The sequence below is a fragment of the Gymnogyps californianus genome, chromosome 4 (genome assembly GCF_018139145.2).
Source record: "Gymnogyps californianus isolate 813 chromosome 4, ASM1813914v2, whole genome shotgun sequence".
Classification (NCBI taxonomy): Eukaryota; Metazoa; Chordata; class Aves; order Accipitriformes; family Cathartidae; genus Gymnogyps; species Gymnogyps californianus.
Genome location: NC_059474.1, coordinates 51,674,526 through 51,694,605, shown reverse-complemented (window position 1 = coordinate 51,694,605; position 20,080 = coordinate 51,674,526). Strand labels below are relative to the sequence as shown.

General features: G+C 38.6%; 1 protein-coding gene across 5 annotated transcripts in view; it reads right to left on the bottom strand.

The window, feature by feature from the left end:
* The window catches only part of CCSER1 (coiled-coil serine rich protein 1), a 719,834-nt gene extending 706,389 nt beyond the window's left edge, over positions 1-13,445 (bottom strand). For all 5 annotated transcript variants that reach the window (XR_007766366.1, XM_050895848.1, XM_050895851.1 and 2 more), the window contains exons 1-3: positions 13,319-13,445; positions 12,085-12,148; positions 10,631-10,669 (exon numbers count right to left, since the gene is read on the bottom strand). The gene's annotated coding sequence lies outside the window, so the exon portion shown is untranslated. The remainder of the gene's footprint in view (positions 1-10,630; positions 10,670-12,084; positions 12,149-13,318) is intronic.
* Positions 13,446-20,080: the final 6,635 nt, after the last annotated feature.

Below are 20,080 nucleotides of genomic sequence, written 5' to 3'. Positions count from 1 at the left end.
GCTGCACATAATGATCAAAATCTGTAATTCTGTGGGATTTTAGCATATTCATAGATGCTTTACACCACAGTGATTTATGTTCCCAGCTCTCATTTCCTGAGGGATACCAAGGATTGCAGATACCTGGCCCATTACCAGGTACAAAGTCTAGAATTTTGAATGAATCAAAAACTGTGTTCAATTTTATGGAGGAGGCAATGCTGATGACTACAGTATTTAATGTCAATATCCTATCCAAATATTTTGTTAAATCTCAACTGTCAGGGCTTTAGCAAATCTCAGAAGTGCAAGGAATAAAAGCAATGCCTATGTAGGAGTCACATCTGCAACTCCTCCTGGAGCCCTTGCCACTCTTTACTGTGCAAGGCAGGACACTGGATTAAATAGGCTACAGACTGATCTATTTCAGCCATATCTGTGTTCTTACTTTGCAAAATGCCCAATAGAAAGTCCAAACCTTAACTAAGATGTGCAGTGAAAGACAGCAAAGAGAGGCAATAACATATTGGACTAATTATTCTTAGCTAACAAAGATGATAAAAAAAATAATTATCATCTCAGTTGAGTCCATTTGACTTCTCAGGAAATAATCATTTATCATCATCATCAGCTAATCAAGTTTCTGTTTCTGGAAGGTCAAAAAAATTGACTTTAAATAAAAAGCAAAGCGATTTTTTTTTTAAATGTTTAAATGCTGATATAATTTCCTGAAACTGTAGCAGACATTGCTCTACAAAAACCTAATAGCAGGTAAAAAAAAAAAAAAAAGTCTGAGACATTTGAACATGAATATTCTTTCCTGATTTCATCTGCCGCCTTCCTCCTTTCTTGACACCTTCTTCCCTTTCCTATTCGATTTTTCAACTCCCAGCCCCTGTGGGATCACTAGAAATGACATCCTGTTCTCCTTGGACAGGATGGGGCAAGACGCACAAAGAAAAGTGCACTTGAACTTGGCAAGCTGCAGTCCAGGCAACTATTGCAGAAGCTCAGACGGCTGCAGGAGCCCAGGGCACACGTTATAATCATACCTCACCAAAGGCAGAGGAGCACAACGCTACAGCTATGCCTATAATTGGCAGCTGGAGGTGAAGTAAATCTGTAACAGCAGCGGTCCTGGTTTTGATGTACCAGTGAAAGAGAGCACTGGAAAGAAGTGTTTCAGTGCTTCTGAAGCGCTCAGGAGGAACACAGTTTAGTGTGCTTGGTAACAAAACTGGGATTTAAACAGAGATTTGTGCCAGTTCCTCTGCTGGCAAAAATCAACACAGGTCCACTAAAGTGCATGGAGCAATGGTGATGGGTGTGGTCAGAGACAATATTTTTTGCTGTTGGTACTCAGTTAGCTTACTTGGCCATTGCTAATCAATTTGCTAATGAAATTAAACAACAACGGTAGTAATCATTTTTCTACACAAATTCCCAGGTGCATGCACTATCTTACTGTGAACCCAATTCGACATGCATGGTTATTGGCTTTTCCTTTCCTCTGACTTAAGCATGAGATGTGAAATATATTGCACCTCTTAAGCCCTGTAATCTTGTTCTTTTTCATAATTCAAAGCATTTCTGCTTTCCATATTAAGACAATCTTATTCATTCACTTAAGGAGAAGCTATTTGCCAGGAGACCAATATGTTAATTCCAATTCTGTCTTCTCTGAGCTTTACTTTTTAATACAGCTGCAAAATGGGGAAATGCCAACTTCGTTAGACATCTCGAGATCACTACTTGGAAGGTACCACACAAATGCTAATCACTCCTAGTTTGAGGCATACTAAGAGAATATAGCTGTATTAGCTGTTTTCCAGTGAAAACCTCAGTGGGCCTAAAAAGCATATAGGAGGCAAAACTTCATGGGGTATTGTCAGAGGAGAGATTCGTTAAGAAATACGCAGGGTGGACTCCTCAAATAAGAGCTATCAGGAGGAAAGGATGATGAAAGGTGGCTGGCACCTCTGACAATAGTCTTTACAACAGGGAACAATGAAGTGTAGCAAGACGCACTCTGCTCTCCTGGCCTGGCTGTCCCCACTGCTCCCGCTCACATTCTGCACTGTGCAGCTTTTTCAACCTCAGAAAACAATTAATATTTGTAAAGTTTTGGAAAGGTCAAGCTTTTGGAAGGGTCAAGCACTGTGTAAGCACTAAATGTTATTGCTATGGTAAGGAGATAGAAAAGGTTTTGAAGTAGTTGAAAAATATATGCTATTAGTTTTAATAAAGCATTATATATTCTTACAGCAGAACAGATATTTGTTCTTAAGTTTTAATCCACCTTACTTTTACCTATACCACAGTTCACAGGGAAAAATAAATTTAAAAAAAATGAAAGAAATTTAAACCATTTTTTAAGATTATCACTACTACAGAAGTCTCTTGACAAAAACAACATTTAGTCAAACAGATCACACAATTTTCACCAGGCAATTGCAAACACCTTTACCATAGAAATCATGTATGCAAAAGGATGGAAGCTTATGTAAATATGTACGTTTTACACAGCATATATGCACAAACGCAGTGTACATTATGTTTGCTCGGAAATTTTTTCAGAAAAAAAAGCAGCAAAGCAACATTCACTGTCAGACTGTCCATCTGACACTGGTGCTGTTGCCTTTTCTCTGAAAGCCTCTCCTGGTCCCCAGCTGAACAGGTTCATTCCAAAGACTTACAGCTGTCCAGCTGTCATATGGCAAAAGGCACATCACTCAAGGTCAGCAGTCCTATTGTCATCCTCTAACACACCGTCGAGCTCCTGGCACACAACCTGCGCATGTACACATAAAACATCACTCTTTCCTTGACACCAGATTTCTCCATTCCCTCCTCACAGGCCCTTACCGCTGTCCCTCTCTACCTATATCACTCATCGTCCACATTTTTCCATGGTGGCATATTTCCATTTCTGATGCAGGCGCCACCACTGTCCTGAGGATCCCTCTTATCTTCTGCTATAACCAAAACTGGAACATGGTATTGAGGCAGTTGATCCAAACCAGTCCAGGAATTTGTCTACCACAGCTGACTGTGCAGAAATAAAGACAGTCCTTAGAACAGGGCACCCCCATCCAAATCCTTCAGTCACCAAAATGCTTATGACTGCAGCCTCTTGGTCAGCAACCAGTGCTCCCACTATAGTCTATTACTGTGACATGGCATCCCAGTAGTTTTAGCTGATGCACAAAGGACAGCCTTTGAACACACCCTTTACTTGCAATATCCTAGATATCTAAGGTTCAGCTTCGCCACAGATGCTGTATTTTGTGGTTTCATTTTTGTCATATTTCATTAGCATAGATTAAGTATTAAATAACTTTTTTAATAAAGAAATAAGGGGGGGGGGGCTTTACACCTCAAAGTCATTAAAATATTGAACTTCCCACTATGTCATTAGCTGTGTATGTCTACTGAGTCTTTAATCATATTTTGAAGAACAAGAAATCACAGACATGGAAACCACATGAAAGAAATGGCCTCAATCCAAAAGGAAATAATGTATCATCCTAAACTATATAACTCAGTAGTAGTTTAATTATAGCTTGCCTAATTATACCTTATGACACTACTTTACGATACTGTAGCATAAAATCAACTCTCTCATACACATACGCACACACAAAACCTATATTGAAAAAGCACCATGCCTATGCTATACACAAGAAAGTTGGAAGTTCATAGTCAGCCAAGAAACATACCATATGCCCTCCATACACTTCACCCCATGAAATGCTACCACAACAATCTTCTGAAGAATCCAGCTGCGACAAAGTGGTGGACAACATATGGTACGCCTCAACTATCTACAAACTTCTTCAGTTTGTTTTCCTCTTGAAATGTCGATGTGTTTGAATGTAACTCTTGGCATAAAGACTTCTTTGGAGAAGTACCGTTTCCAAGAGAGAAAGAAAGAAAGAAAAAATACCATACACTAAAGTCCTAAAAATACAGAGAATCATGGTGGAAATGAGAGAAACCTGGTTAAATTAGGGTCTTTGTACTGGACAGCTCAGACAAAAGGCTAGTAAAGCTCACTTTCACTTTCTGTGGGTTCAAATTTACAGGTAAGGTATTTAGATATCCACTAGAGTCCAAGAAAATGTCAGTATGGAAACGTGTTCATAACAGTTTCAAGCCATGTACTGACTGCATAAAGTGTCTTATAAAACTCCAGGTCAGCACTAAACCCCTATAGAAATAGTAAGCCAACACACTAAGATAAAGGGAAGTACAAATATTTCCCCCTTTAACCTCCAGATGATGATAGACTTTATTAAACAGATGCCACCCATCTTTCATTTCAGTTAGCTGAAAGAACAAATTAGATGCACGTTTTCATAATGAAAATGTGAATTCAATGTGAAGCTTTGTCTAACAACAGGCTTGTACAGCAAAGCCTAAGCAGAGTTAAGCCATGGTCTCTGAGGGCTCCTCCTGGCACAGACAGCTAATGTAGGATAGGGAGTGACTGTAACTGCATGCGTCCATAGATGTAAGAGGCAAAAGGCCAGCAGATAACAAGGAAAGCAGCTGCAGTTGTAGCTGGGGGGCGGGGGGAAGACACGTAAGTTTCTGGTTAGCAAAATCCATAATCACTCAATTTCCGAGTTAGAAAAATGCCTGATCTTTTTCATTCAGTATTCTCAAGAAAGCAAGACATTAAGTACTCTTACACAACAGAATTGCAAGCTTTTAGAAAACTCACTTACACTAGCAGGAGAAGCCTACTATGAGAGCTATGAACACTGGCTAGCCATGCAGACCATCCAGAGGACAGCCTGTGGGCCATACTGGGCACACGGGACACTTCCATCTGGCCCATCACCTGGAGGAGACGCAGAACAGCTGCTCAAGCAGTGATCCCAGACCTAGCAGCTGAACACCTCCTCTTGAACAGTCTGGCATACAACAGAGACGCCACGTCTGCAGTGGCCTGGGGGATGACATTTGCTGCCAAGGATGGAGGGAAGCACTTTTCAGGTCCTGGATCCCTCTTTTTACCCCAAAAACTTGAGCCATCCTACCCCTTGGGCCATATCAAAATAAGTTCCTCCAAACAGATTTTAAGCCAAATTTAATTCAATATATAGGCTTACAGAAAACAGTCTTCTATGAGAAAATGAACTGTATCCATATTTATTTTTTTAAGTCCCATGGAAACCAATTAAATTAATTAACCTCCCTCCATCAACTTCCTTATTAAGTCTGTCTTAATGTGCAAGAACGTGAAGATGGAAGAGGCTAGATCATTTTCCTACTGTAAGCTGCAAAAAAAAAAAAAATTAATGGACAGAGTAATCAGCATGAGCAGTGAAAAATGCTTCCATATAAAAAATATTTCAGTGTTAAACAGAAGACACCTGGACTACAGACTCTGAAAATAATCACTTTTTTAATCCATCCATCACAGAGTCTTAAAATAAAATCTACTATGTGTGCATCCCAGGAATAACTCTATTATTCTCAGATTTTAGGGACGGAGTAACCAAGATGAACATCGCTTCAGACCTCCTATATAACAGTCTACACAAATTAGTTCCTTCATATTCAGATTCCAGATTTTATAGAAGCTCTTCTTGTACTTCCAACTACTAAACTATAACTAAACACTACCCTATTTCAAGAAGCTTCCTCTTACCTGCACTTGCATTTCCATATTTCCATTTATCAAGGATTGTTTTTTTTTTTTTTCCTGTTAACTCAAACAAGCAGACCTTTTTTAACCCCTCAGGGTAAAACATTTTCTGATTCTTGAATAAGCTTCCCTCATTTTCTTTAAACCCTCCACAAGCTGACATCATATTTTTCAACGTAAGACACCACACTGACTCATTCCAGCAATCAGTCTCACTAGCAAAATATACAGCAGGAAAAACACCTTGATTTCTGCTCAGTATTCCCCCATGCAGAGACATATTGTAGCCTCACCCCCTATATGAAATGGGGATTGGTTACCCACTACTTCAGTAAGTCACTGTTTTTCTAATGTAGTTTAAGGGTGACCTAATGCTTCCTATTCATGCAATGTTTCATTTAGCTTATTAAAATGAACCCTGTACAAGTGAGTTCATCTTATTATGCAGCACAGATCACTCTTTGAAATTTAATTCCTCTTATTATGTATACACTAACAACCTTTTTGTTCATCTACAATCTGAAAGTTTAAGGACTGATTTTTGAAAAGAAGTGATGCTAGTCATGGCCACAGTGCTTTTTACAACATTATCTTTTAAGGGGTCAAACTATGATGGACACATGCTATGTAAGAAAGTAGGGGAGATCAGATTTAAAACAAATACCTCAAAGAGAGGATTTTTTCTTCCTATGAATAGAGTTGAGAGGCTAAAATACCACTAGCTATGAGAAATCTAAGGTTAATCTGAAGTCATGTTACAGAATCTGAAATTAATTCAGCTGCCAAGAAATTGTTGCCATCATTTGATACATAGAAAACAAGATCTCCCTTGTTTGGCCACGTGGGACAGTGGATTATCAAAGTTCAAAAAAAAAAAAAAAAAAAAAAAAAAAGGAAGATCAGCAGGATTCCCTTAGCTCACAGCGTAAGATTGTCAGCACATGCAATTTGCATTATCTTGGGCACTGCGGACATAACTAGCTCTCACGAAGACTTTCAGTTCTTAATTTCCACAATTGTAAACACTTTTAATTTGGGGATGCTTTGCAAATGCAGAACTTTGATCTGGCACGGCCATTCCTAAGATGCAGCGAGCCCACACAGCTGCCTCAGGCATGGGCAAAATCTTCTGTCCAGGAAGAACATAAGATACCGCCCCCCAAAAATATTCTTCCCGTGTCCTACGATTTTCATGTCAGAATTTCTGCATACTTGGTAACACTCATTGCATTTCACTTCCACAAACTTGTCCTGCATTCCCTCCAAAACATACAGACCTTCACCACACACTTCAGCATGAAGCTTCAAGTTTACATACCCATTGCACAAAGAGCATGTTAGAAAACATTTTTTTAAAACTGGCTACACCTAATTTCATTTGTCACAGCCCATGACAATCAATAAATACAGATAATATATTTTAAGCACAAAAAACAACTCACCAATATTATTTTGGACTGTATTTTTCACATCACAACTGATCTAGAGAATGTATACATTGGGGAGGCAAAAATTCTTTAAACCAAAAATCTTTAAAACTTGGTAATTACATTTTCTGAGAGCACTCATGCCTTCCATCAACTTGTGTGAATAATTCAAATTAAGTACAGCCTTCTCTCTCAAATCCACAACTTTATTTTAAGGGATTTCCACCATGAAATTTAAAATCTTTTAGGTATCTATGCCTTACTGTACCCAAGCAGTGACACCACCAATTTCACGTCTTGAACTAATACTTCATTTCAATACAGCCTAAGGGGGGGAAATAACAGCATACTTGAAACCTCTATCATGAACCAAAAAAATTAGAAAGAAAAATCCAAAGAAGCGAGAGTTGCTGAAATGGTGTTTTAAATACACTTTAAATATTTAAAATATTTTAATAAATTATTCATTGACTATTTAAAAATACAGGGATTCGTTCTTGGATTTTTTATCTGTAGATTATTTTCTTGATCTTCATCACTCGCCTGGTCTGTGCTTTCTAGGGAAGAGCGCTGAAGCCACAGTAACAGCCTGAATTACTTATGGATTTAGGGAGAGATTAACCCAGCTTTACAGTAATGATAGTATTTTCTCAAAAGCCCATGGAGGTCATGAGTAGCTTTAATGACATATTGTTTATTACATTCAGGACATTGACAAAACGTGATTTAGATGAATGAGGTACTTCAGCATGGAAAATGTTGTTGTGAATTGTGCACCTTACTCAGCTCTTCAAAAGACAACAGCCTGTTCCTCCACATCAATCACGAGTAATCATATTCCTTTCAACTACACTAACTCATGCACACCATAAAGTAGTCCAGGAGCTACCAGAAAGCTATTGTCTTGCTAGAAGTATACGCCATCCCCCTCCTCCTGTGGTTTCAAATCTAGCAAGATCTCCCCAACACATAGAAACAGTGAAGTGCCAGACACGGATAAAGGACGAGCACAATCCAGAAAGCTAGCTAAAGGGTATGGTCATTTACATGGTAGGGATTTGGAGATGCAGTCAGCTAACAAGGCGTGCAGGGTAAAACCAGCCCATGAGCACTAAGATCCCAAGGATGAACGAGCTGGAAAGTACACAGTTCCTCTTGCTGGAATAGACCTAGGAGACCTGTTCCTTGTGAAAACTTCGCTGCGCAAGCTGTTCTTTCAGGTACAGTATAAAAAGAAGGTCCCATATCCAAAGCTGCTAGGCTGAGCAACCAAAGCAAAGGATCTGAGGATCTGCATTGTTCCGGTGAAACAGAAGACCCACATGCTGCTCCATTTGAACAGACAGAGCCCAAAAGAGAGACAGAAGGTAAAAACAGCATAAAAGGCTGCAATACACAGGGAGCCTGTCAAGCTGCTCACAATACATCCTTACGGTGAACGAAGGGTAAGCACCAGGACAGATGGCAGAAACTTTTAAAGCCTACCGGTGGCTTTTTTTTTCTTTTGTAATCAGATGAAGCTGTAGAGATTAGCACAACATAGTAAACAGTTTGAGGATTACACTGAAATTCATCTCTGTATATATCTACTGCTAGACAAATAAACAAATACGAAATACATTGTTTCATCTCCAGCCAGGATATGATTTCTATTTCCATCAAATCTGACCTCTCCCGTAAATGCCACTCAGTAGGAAAACCCTCAGGGCATTAAATGGACAAAGTGAGGCATGCAAACACTGCATTCTAGCACAGTACATATCTCCATGGGTCTTCAATTGATTTTGAAAACTAGATTCATGACAAAACATTGCACCCTTTATAAAAGTCTTCCCAGAATGATATGACAGGCTATGACCTAGCATTCATTACAGAAAAAACACCTGTTCATTTTTCATGCATTGATTAACTAATGGCAAAAATCTAGTTAACAGAGAAAAAAAACAACTCATGGCAAAATATATCCTGAAATAATTTCACCTATACATGTCACAGTGACTGGCATCTTTCCCTTAATACCACAAATGTATGTAGAATATTACTTTGTTCAGTTATATTGACTTCACTAGGAGCATACTTTGAGTAAGGATTGTAGGACAGGGAATAAAGAGAATCACATTTTGTTCATAATAGCTTTTGACTTGGGAATTCAGAAGACATCTAAGCAGCATACTCTGGTTAATTTACTTTGATATGTGAAGATTAACTCCAGGGAAATAAAAATAATACATTCAAGGATTCTTTCCACCACCCCTGTAATTGTTTCTATTGTCATAGAGTCATTAAATCCCTCTGGTAAACCCCTAAGTATGATAGGTCTGCAGTATTCAAGATAATAAAGTAGCCCATGAAACAACTTTCCTGAATAACAATCATTCATAATTGATAAATTACAAAAGGTCTTTCTAATACACGTACGCAGTAACAAGAGCACAACTGAAGTGCAACCAGCACTGACTGAAGCACAACTATCATGAACAAAGGCAAAACTATCACAGTGCCAAAGCAAGAATCCCAGCTTTAAAAGGATGGTTCACCCTTGAGTCACTTTGTTTATCTCGCAGTTCATCTCAGCTGAAATTTTCTTTCCACTAAACAGGTGCATTTTCTGCACACAAGCTCAGCAAACGGTTTTACAGGAACATGGCAATGCACACCTGTCTGACAGAGCAAACCAAGCTCATTTTATACACAAACATGCTCTTGAATAATCACTACAGTGCCCTGCCCAAGCTGTTTTCCAAAATAAATAACCGCATGAGGAGGTTTTTGCTGTTGTTACTGTGCCAAACACTCACACCATATCATTATTTTTCAGTCACTCTTCAATATTTATTCTGTATGTTCTCCACCATGAATTGTGATCAGCTGCAGTTCAGAAACATAATATGCTTTCTAAATCTTAGCATAAAGACTGAAGTACTGAAACTTACTGTTCCATATGTCTGTTAAGCTTCTCTTGACACAAAGACTCCCTTGCTTTATTTCTAAGCTCATTTTCTACTAGAGCAACAAACCACTTAAAACACTTTGGTAGGACTGCACACTATTTGAATACAAATATTCGGATTTGGTATTCACTACTAATTGGTAAGTGTTTTGCTATTGCAGAGAAAAACAGATGCCTCTATCTGAAGTTTTCTCCTACTTCTCTACTTTTAACATATATCCTTAAACCAGAGGTACCACAGAGATGTTGAATGGCAACAGAGCTTAGTTTACTAGTTTCCCATCTTCAGCTGAGTATCTGTCACTAGGATCTTTTCCTTCAGTTACTTACACTATGGCCAGCCCAATACACAGTTCACTATGTTGGCATGGCTTCTGTTCTTCCAAGCACTTAGGTGCATTAGTTCAAAGCAAAACCAATTAATCTGCACCTTCTTGACAGCAGGGTTTGTTTGGGCTTTCCCCATCCTTTTCTGACAACACATTACAAAGAAGTCAAGTCTGGCCTTCTTTGCTTCTGCCAGTAGGTTTGCTGGATGTCAATGAAAACAGACTAACTTAAAAACACAATACCTGTTACTTTTTCAGTCAAAAGCCAAGTTTAACAAAAGCTCCATACCTGCAACATGCTTCCTTGAGGACTTCACGTAGGTAAGTACTAAAAACAAAAAGAAAGCCAAATCTGCAGGTGGTGTAAATAGATACAGCATACAGGCTTAAACAAATCAATTCTCATGAGGCAGGCATCAGTCCAATGCCCTGAATGAGTGCTCCACCCTACGCTTTTGGAACAGGAGGTATAAAAATAACCCAGGGGGAGGGAGGAAGACCATTCAAAAAAAAAAAAAAAAAAAAAAAAAAAAAAAACCACCAAACCAAAACCACGAAATACACACACAAAAAAAAAAAAACCACTGAAGAAAACCACTCAGGCTTTTTTCTCACATATCATTATGAGCGCCAGATCTAAGAAGGCCTAGTTACCTACAGATTTGCATGTTGTGGTTAGTTCATTTTAATGTCTAGGAAGCTCCCAGCACCCAAGACACATGCAAGACTCCTCTCCTAGGTTGACTCTTTGATCATAGAACGAGCTCACCAGGCAGCTTTTCTCTCAGCCAGAGAACTTACGTAAGTCTCTCTCTCTCCCCTTCAATTTCTCAAAACTTATTAAAACTTTAATTAAAGTTTTAAGACTTCCATTCTTTTCTCAAATATTGCTGAAAGCAACCAACAAGTTCAAAAATATCTGGTGCAGATTAATGTACAAACAATACACCAGGACAGTAGGATAGCAAGTATGGTTTCCATAGGAAATCAGGATAAGCTATTTTCACTGTATTGTGTTTTCATCTGCCCTCTGAGCAACACAATTTACCAAAGGGTTGCAAGCTTCATTTTCAACTTCCAGGACAGAAAACCAGTTTCAAGAGGAAGAGAGAAGAACCACCAGTATTCCAAGGAAGAGGTGCTACAGGCACTGTAGTTCAAAAGCTATTGCATTGCCTGCCTACTCCATCCTTCTTTCACTCAGCCGTCAGCAGTCACTGCTCAGCTTAATAAATACAAGGCCAAACAGGAGCTACAAGCAGTAGGTGCATTTGGCTCCATTGAAGGAAGCAGTACTGTAACACTAGCTGAGGATGTAGACCCATAAGCGTACATTTGTAAACAGCTTTCAATTCCTTCATTAGTTATTACTAAAAAAAAAATCTCTATAGATTTCATATAGTTACTGTTTTTACTATCTAAATTCGAAAGAAAGAGTGGTTTCTGAAAACTAGTAACAAAAACTTGGGCGACAGAAGGAGTTCAAACTCCTGTATTTTTTTTTTTTTTAACTGGGGGAGTGGGCCATCTTCACTGTCCTTTCAAGCCTTCCTCAAATCCTTGACTTGAAACAGTTGTTCAGTTCCTCACAGTTCCTCACCAATAGCTCTCATGCCTCTCTCAAGCTGTTCTGTGTCATGTCAAGTCTTGTTTTATTTTACCTATACAAACTCTTTATGACAAGGACTTAGCCTATATTTAGAAAATGCTGCATAAAGTTATAGTGCTATGTAAGTGTTTTACGATTTCTCTGGTGTTCAACTTCAGCATTTTGGAAGTCAGATGCATTGTCCTGGGCAACTGCAAACTATAAGGAAAAAAAGAATCATTAATGTGAGTAGAGAATTGCTTCCTTTATACATACTTTTTTCCCCCTTGACTATTCTCAAAGTATATAGAGTCACAATAAAATAGCTACGCTGTAGGATCTCAATCAAATTCAAATGAAAGCATGAGAAAACAGACAGAAACTCTAAAATTCTCACACCCTTTTCCAATAGTAACTTCCTGCTTACCTTCTTCAATGAATAGTATCATCCTAAGGCCCTCTTAAACTAAGGCTACAAATAATGTGTGTATTGCTAATACACAGCTTTTAGAAACATCTTGCCCACAACATATTAAACTCCTTAAAACCAGGATGAGTATTATTCTGTTTTGCTATTTTCTCCCCTCCACTTATTAAGTATTTAGAGATCTGAGAGTAAATTTTAAAAGCTGTGAACTTACATTTGGATTTTACTGTACTAGAGCAAGTAAATGAAAGAAATCCTTTTTTCTGAACCATTCACTATTCCACATCTAGAACAGTACGTGGCTTTCAACTGAAAGCACCACAGCTTACCTTCTGACTTTCACAAAGAATATCTGTATTATATGTATGTATGTATGCAGTATTTACCCCAGAAAATTGATCCATACAGTGTCTAGGGAATATTATGTATCCCTGTAAGCAACTCACAGGATGGGTTAGCTAAAAACTTCATTCAAGTCTTACTACCACCCTAGTCATCTTCATCTGCTAACACTCTTAATTTGAAACTATTATAGGTATAAACGATATGCGTCTCTTGACAAAGAAGATTCAGATGCATAATCTAGTTATTAGGCCTTTAGCTACGCCACATAAGGTGGCTGTTTGCACGCTCTTAGCTCATGTCAAACACTAAATGAAAAAAATTCAAACTAACTTTTCTGTACATTAAAAATACACACAAGTGTAACACAGCTGCACATCCGACAGTCCAAAACAGCCTTGTAGCTTCTGGTTCTGATTTCTGCCTGTTAAAAGTTTAATTTGTAACAAAACCTATCATTAACAGACAATTGTACATTACTCCCTTATTAAGGGCCATGAGTAAGTACTGAAGACCGGTGTGAAATTTGCTGAGATCCTGCCACAGAGAGTCAGTCACCAAAAACATATTTGACCAAGATCAGGATGTTAAAATGAGGGCTTAGAGAGGATAGAGATTACCTTGTGCCTAATGTGACTAATCCCTGAATTTCTTCTAACAGTCTTTTTGTGGTAGAGTAGAAGAGAGGCATAGAGCTGGGAGAACAGAACAGCTGATTTTTTTTTTCATTAATCACCACCTCTCCTCTGTGTCTTTTTCTTCCCCATCTCAGCAGATGCCCCAGAGTTTGCTAGCTATAAAATAAAGATTAGCAGATAAAAAGAAGCCATTTGCGGTGTCAACTCTTAACAGCTGACAAACTAATTTTTCTATATTCCTTCTACTTCCTCCTCATCTACTCGATATGTATGTTTTCCACAACTCTCTTCTCAATTTTATTTTGAAACAGTTTTCCCAAATCTTATATTCTTCCTTCTACTTTCCCATTATTCATCAACTTCTGCAAATTTAAAGTCCAGGCAATCATTTTAACATCCCTGGTCTTTTTAACCTCTGCTCCAGCTAGACTTCTTAAAAACCTCTAAATGCCTTGTTTCCCACCTGATATTGTGCCCTTGAATAATTACCATTAGAATAGAATAGGTGCCTATAGGTACAGAACAGTTCATCTTCAGACACACTGAACTTATTCACATCAATTGTATTTGCAGTGTCTTGACTATTCTAAAATTCCTATTTCTATTCTTCTGGACTCTCAACTCACTGTAAGAAAAATTTTGATAACCTAATTTTTAGAGGTACTAAGAATTTAACGATGTAACAACAAACATCAAAACAGTACATGCTCGGTAACTTTTGAAAATCAGTCCTTGACAAAAATAAATGCTGTACAAAGCAAACTAACAGACACTAAAATATTATTTAAGGGTATAATCAAGGCCTCATTAAAATTAGTAGCAGTTTTGCCACTGGCTTACGGGGCCAACACTTCTCACAGAGCTTACAGCTGCTACACTAAAAAAAATCAGTTCAAAACACTAACAAATTAGGATGCTTGAGTCTTCTACCCACAGTATAATCGCTGTACTAACTATAGCTACCAAACACTAGAGAATTCACACAAAACAAAACCACGTTATTTTGCTACTCACAGCGAGGGCACAGCCTGCCATCACCTTTGCACACCACATTCCTTATACCACATCTACTTTTACATTGGGAAACAGCAAAATCAAAAGAGAATAGAAGACACATGGCTGTCCCACCCCAGGATCCTCAGCAGCTCATTAACCTCTAACAGAAAGAACGCAGGTGGAGCAATTAGAATGCCCTCATAGGCTGCCTCTGGAAGACACACAGGTGTGCCTTCACATACTACATGGTTTTTTTTTTTCCAAATAGCCAAGTAGTCACGCAACAAGTGATTATACCACAACATTTGCACTTCTACATGCATATCGAAACTAACATTTGTGTTACATGTTATCAATTTGTAAATGCCATTTCCTACAGATGCTGTGTGTTCCAATAATACTTGTTTTAAGTATCAAGAAATATTAAAAATTTAATATGTATTGATATTTATTATCCATAGCTACTTTGTCATTTTAAGCACAATTGATACCTTGCACTCACAGCTGAAGGCATGATCTGCTCTCAAGGCATCTGAAAAGTCTGTGAATCTGAAAGAATGTACACTGGCTTGCAGCATCACTTTACTTTAAATAAATATGGAGAAAGCCACATCATTTTCCCTATAGCCATTTTCTGCCAGTCACCTCCCTTCAGCAGTATTGAGAGAAAAAACATTAATACATCATTGGAAGAATCTGCTTAGCAAGGCAGTTTATTAATATTTCTGAATACTGCAAATGAAATTAGCTTGTTAGCACTTTTGTCCTTTCAATATATAGATTAAGTTCTTATTTAAAGCTTCTGTGTTAACAGCAGAATAAATATTACTTTTCTTGCATAGACTAAAGTAATAAGTATGGTGACAATTAATAAAGAAAATGAAAGGCAATCTTATTTTTGGCAGGACTGTTATTCTATTTCCATGGTACTTGTGCCACAACATGTTCAGCTGGTCATCAAGAACCCAGCCTGAATGTTTTAAAGTTATAAAACCTGTTAAAACAGTCACCGAGGCTCCTATTCAAATCAGTAGCAGTTCTGCCACTGGCTTAAACGGCCAAAACTTCTCCAAGAATTTATAGCCAAACTTCACTCTTCTCCTTTCTCCTCACCAGTCATATAGTAAAAAACAAATACAAAACACTTTAAATAAATCAATCAATAAATAATTGAGCCAGGATAGTTCAGAAATATACCTCTCCCCGGACTGGCACTGTACTAAATATAGCTAGAAGACACTGTAGAATTTGGAACTACTACCTAGCACACAGAACAAAATACAAAGCACCAAATACTGGTGTATTTGGTTACTGGCAGAGAGGGCAAAAGCTGCCATTACCACCTTAGCACAGCACATCCCTCCTACCACGTTCTGGCTGTACCACGTGACTCTATCTTTCTCAGGGTCTGAGGTTTTGCTGGCATGGCTAACAATGACAGGTTAACATCACTGGAAGGTGACACTTGCACAGATGTCATTGCTTCACAGGTTCTGCATCAAATGACAAGGTTTAGACTACGTCACAAGCAACATACAGATGAGGAACTCGTTGAATACTTCTATACTCTCACCCAAATCTAAATCTCAGTGCATTATACAAAATCAGTAAATCACTTAAGAGCTGCTATTTTCACGTTAAAACATTTGAAGAGATCACATGGAGATGGCACATCAAAGAAGGAGCAGGAAAGAGGCCTGAAAACAAGAATGAAAGAAGCAAAAACAGAAGAAAGCCGGAGCTGGACATGCACTAGAACCAATAAATGTATTTTCAGAAGCAATGATTTGCACTACCAGAATGTATAGGCAAAGAGTACTTTTTAAAGCTTCCTACCAGCCTGTCACAACTGGTTCTTCACACTGGAAGACAGCTGTGACCCTCAGAAGCATTACTGATTGAGCTGGATCTCAAATTCCTGATATGCTAGAGCATTATAAAAAATTTAGTGGTATTTCCTTAAATAATGTAAAAGTGTCATTACATTCTAGAGTGCTGAACTGCTTTCTCTCAAACTTAATAACAAGACAAAATCCAGGAAAAGCTTTTTCTCCTAGACTGAAAAAAATAATCCGCTAGTAATTAGTCTTTATAGAGAAAATGCTGCATAACTTTACACCCAAATCCTGCAACTGGATCTGTAGGAAGTTTCCACATCTATGCCAAATTATAAAAAAAACTATACCAACACAGTTAAGTCATTAAAATAAGACTGTGGGACTTGGGATGCATATTCTAGTTCAACTGTCTTTATCACAAATCAACTGTGTGACTTCAACGCAATCACTGCTTCAATTTCCCATCTATGAAGAAATAATTACACATTCATACCTCAGTACTCACAGGGGCTTTCATAGCAATAACCAGGGCAAAAAAATAGTACCATCTATAGTCAACTTAGAACATTTGGATACAAAAACATCATCGTTCAGATCTTATAATACACCTCAATAGTGTATTCAGGGTCTTTTTTTATTATTATTATTTATTTTTGTGCAGAATTATAAAAAGCATGTAAGACTATAGTGCACATATTAAAAATTTTTGGCTTTTTCCACATCAAGGACTTTTCTGTTTTTACTTATTGCTTGCCTGTGGTTTCTTTTCCCCTACACTATCGTTGTATTTTATTATGAAACAACTATCCTGTACAGGACAGATCACATTTCAGGTAAAAGCAGTAGACTTCGTAGGAAACTAACATTTTGTTGCCATACAACGGAGAAATGATGCTACAAGTCTTCAGTCGTGGAGTGTGTGAGTTTATATTATCTAAGCGATACACTCTGCTGTGTAGTGCAGTGAGAACAAGTCAAAAAGCAGTAAGTACAAGTAACCACATGTTCAACTAGCGAACGGCTAGAGGTTTAATACAATTGCATGTAAAATATATGGCTGCATCTTCCATAATCTCAAAGTTCAGCCCTTGCTGAAGCATAGGAGTATACATGAAATGTTACAAGTACAAATCACACTACACATTAAGTGCCTACAAGTTTTGTATTTTACATGCCATCTCACACAGCTAGCACATTCAATAGCTAAAGTCTAATACAAAAGCATATTTACTTTATCAAGGTAACCCAGTTTACTATCATTGCAGAAAACTGCCAAATAAATGTAATAATGAGAGAAAAACCTGATGAAGCTGCATAGTTATTTCTCAGGAAACAAACCCAGCCCCTACTTGCCATTATTCATGTATACGTTTCCCTTTGTTCCCCCCCCCCATGACAAGCCCCTCCAATTGCAGCAAAACTATTCACAAGGGGAAGACCTGAGGCACTGAATCTTATAACAAGCAGTAACTTCTGCAAGACAGAGGATAAGGACAAGCTGGTAGTTATTCCAAAAATAAAGTATGCACTGCTTATTAATTTGACTTGAAGTATCTACAAGGTTTCTTTTCCATTAATACTTTCACTGACACACAAATGCTATTTCATCTCATGCTTTACTTGTATTAAGCAGCCTCAGAAAAAGAGCTGTGCAGCTTTCACTTCTTACCTTGCCTCAAAGGTCTGTAATACCTGGTAACTACACAGCCTCCTTATATTAGGACACCTCCAGAAGTACAGTGAAAACAATCCAAGATCTTGAACTCTGTGAAAATCTCATGTCCTCAGAATGTGCAGATTTTTATGTTTTTCAAAATCTACCATTAAGTTTATTTTGACAAAATACTTTTCTCAGTGACTTGTATCTGCGCAATTCACAACCACGCATTAAAACCATACATTGACCTTACGCAATTCTGACCTTCCAAATACTCCAGATGGGCTAATCCAACAAAGCTGTAGTATCTTCCATGAATCTTCATGGAGGAATGGGAATTTGTCCAGATGGAGCAACACCTCTACATCTCTCTTGCAATTTATGAAACACTCTATCTCACGAACAAAAACATTGCCAAATTTAAAGTTGTTCGACATCCAGCTATTAACTACAAAGGCTTATGTGAGGCATTAGGCTTGAATCCAGAAGAAGAAATTCAACCACACACAGCTTACGCAGCATGAGAGATCATGCTCTCACACAACCATATACTTAGACCTGAGGATACAAGATGCTTTTTCAACAACTTCTGTGACTAACAGACTTAAATACCAAACACTATCTCTTGTAACCCAGTCATGGTACATACCCTATGTACTGTTCCAGGTACAGCTTCCCATGTCTATCCACCTAGTCAGGCCCGCACTAAGCTCTCCAGAAGGCAGGCCTTGCTCAAGCCAACGTGCACCAGCTATTCCAAAAAGTCCTGCCAGGGACTACAGCCAAGGGCTACAGGACTTCACCCTGTGGGCTGACAGAGAACTTTCCCACTGAACTAAATTCCCCCACCGAACTGCCGCAGAAAGCTGCTGCAGCTAATATCTCTCCAAGCCAACCTGGGGAAGTTCTTCAAACTACAGGGACCATTGCACTACAGACTCCAAGGGGTAAAGGAACTCCGATTTGCAGAAAATATCCCTTGTTTGTATGACACGCTTTCAGCAGATCCTGGACAACCATGTATTACCTTCTCCTGAGACAGTGCTGCCTATTTAGGGGATGTTGCTTTCCATTTGGGACGCTAGAGATGGATTATAACTTCAGGGTGAAAAGAGTCATCATCATGTCTCTAAGAGGACTTTCTACAGCTAGTCGTTCCTCTGGGTTATTCCAGGTCTGAGTCAGCCCTTCCCATTTCCATTTCCAAGAAAACATTCTTGAAATATTTTTTACTGTTTCTGCAATAATTCTGTGTCCTACAGCAGCCTCAAAAATCATGGCTAAAGCAAGCCACTGCAGAGATGATCAGCAATGCAAAACAATTTTATGTACTATTACTACTTCTAGCTAGATAAATACAAATATTGCTGTCCTTTATACCAATTGCATTTGTACTACAGAGACACATACAATGAGGAGTTGTAAAGAGGACAAGAACCCTCCTGAATGATTAGGCGCAATGTCTTTGCTATCTGAGCTTTTCCAGTTCATTAATATTTCACTTTTATATATTCCTCAGCTGCTTTTACAACATGTTCCTTTCTCTCCTTCTTAAGTATGAGCAAGGAGAATTGTTTGAAGTAACTAGTAGACCTTGCCTCACATCCCCACCTCCGTGCCCCCTGAGAGTTTAACACTTCAAGTGCAATATATACTAGATAGAAAAACACATCTGGCGTAGAAAAGGATAAGAGGAGATTCTGAGTCTCCCTTCTAGTTACATCCAACTATAAAGGTGTGCAATAAGAAAATAAAGTGTACCACAGTTCCTCTCTATGCCAAGACACTTACTGTTGTCAATCTCAAAGGCGAGACGGAAGCATAAAGCTGTGGGGGGTTCCCTTCTCTGTGGAAAAGCAGAACCACCCCGTTCCTTTGCAAGACAACTCACAGCAACATTCTTTTCCTTGCCAAAGTGAAAGATAACCTCTTTCAGCCAGCAGAAGCAACACAAAAACTATCTAGAGGAAATAAAGGATTTTCACGAACCTCTTCCATAGTGAATGCACTACCATCACCATCTGCTCCACTTTTTAAGCATGTCATGCGATTTTGAAAAACACAGGCAGCATCCTCCAGCTCCTGCCTCCAAATCCAACCCCACGGCAAAGGCCACACACGACCACCAGTGCCCCGGCCCTACCCATTCACATTTCTGAAACCACTTCTCCCCGTCATCCCCACAGGTTAATTGCAGATTGCTTAATAAACTCGGGGGGGGCGGGGGGAGAAGAAATGCCAAAAAAAAACCAA